The 1,593-nt window shown below is 36.4% G+C and overlaps 1 pseudogene; it reads left to right on the forward strand.

Annotated features, from left to right (window-relative positions):
- Window positions 1-419: 419 nt before the first annotated feature.
- Window positions 420-519, forward strand: LOC113342715 (annotated as a pseudogene).
- The last annotated feature ends 1,074 nt before the right edge of the window (window positions 520-1,593 follow it).

Here is a 1,593-nt window from a genome sequence, read left to right on the forward strand (position 1 = left end):
TCTCCAACCAGGGTTATAGGTCTCTGAATAAGGGTCAAACTTCTGATAATTATCAAATCTATTATTATAAATAGCATTGTCTTGCTCTTCAAATTTTTGGCCTTCCCAAAAAGGATCTACTCTACCATTGGTTTGACTCAGTTCTAAAAATTCTAACCTCTTATCTATGGCTGTTATTTTAGCATTTGATTCAAAAGATCCTTCTACCCTATTGACATTCCCTCTATTTAGAAGATTTTTTTTCTGGGGTTCCCTACTATTTTCCCATTGTTGGGTCTTATCGGCAATTTCATTCAAAAACTTAATCGTCTGATCGACAATTTTTTTTTTCAAACCCACTAGTACACAAAGACTCAACCATTGTAGTTTTCGAATAATCTAAACCCTCATAAAGGATCTGAACTAGCCTAACCTTATCTAAACCATGGTGAGGACATTGAGATAAAAATTCATTGAACCTTTCCAAATACCTATATAGAGATTCTCCCTCTTGTTGAGCAAAATTACAGATCTGCGTCCTGATAGACGATTTTTTATGCCTAGGGAAAAACTTCTGTAAAAAAGGAAGATATAATTTGGTCATAGGTTTCAATTCATTCACATGGCAAACTATTTAGCCAATATTTGGCTTTATGTCATACGAAAAAAGGGAATAACCTAAGTTTCAAAGCATCATCATCTAGGTTTTTAATTTGTAGGGTACTACAATTTTCTTCGAATTCCCTAACATGAAAATAAGGTTTTTCATTTTATTTCCATAAAAAGACTTGGAGCATCTGTATGGTCCCAGGTTTCAATTCATAATTTTCCTTGGTGTCAGCTAACTTGATACATGATGGACGAGAGGTCCTAGTTGGGTTCAACAAGGCTTTCAAAGTTTCCATTTATGGCACTACCAAAGGACTAGGAGTACTTTCTTAACTAAGTGTCAAGTTTTCAAAGCTGAAATTTTCGAAAACAGGGCTCTCAAAAGAAGAGTCTCCGATCTCCCCTCCTTCACAAGGAAAACTACTAGGTTTTCCACTAATCAAACGACCTAGAGTGTCTCTTTTCCAAACTCGTTCTCTAATTACCTCGGGCATACACTAGGGAAAAAAATCCCAAAAAGGAAGGGATGTTCTAAGCAAACACACAGCAGGATGACTCCACCAAAACAAACCTAAATATTACTAGCATACAGCAAGCATGATGGATTCGCTTAGATTGTTTCTAGACCAACTTTTATTCTTTCGAAAGGTAATTCGTTACAATTTGAGAAAACCTCATTGGAATCAATCTGAGTTAAAGTAACTTAAATAGAGACAAGGGAAGCTCAGTGGAGATTTGATACACATGCCTCACCGGCAAACATTTCCTCGGGTTACAAGGAGACACGCTCAACTTAAAGTGACCATCATGAAATTCGAAGTATGCTTAATAGAGCAACCAATATTTTTCGAACGACTTTCCTATTAAGCTCGTTACCCTATCGGTCTCGTTCTATTTAAAATTTTAAGCTTGGGTTTGCGTTTGGTATTGTTTTCCTAAGTTGGTCAAGAAGAGAACGGTGATGAAATTTGAACCCTTATCTTGTATGGCCAGGCCTTTCCCTTT

This window comes from Papaver somniferum, unplaced genomic scaffold (assembly GCF_003573695.1).
Source record: "Papaver somniferum cultivar HN1 unplaced genomic scaffold, ASM357369v1 unplaced-scaffold_46, whole genome shotgun sequence".
NCBI classification, from domain to species: Eukaryota; Viridiplantae; Streptophyta; class Magnoliopsida; order Ranunculales; family Papaveraceae; genus Papaver; species Papaver somniferum.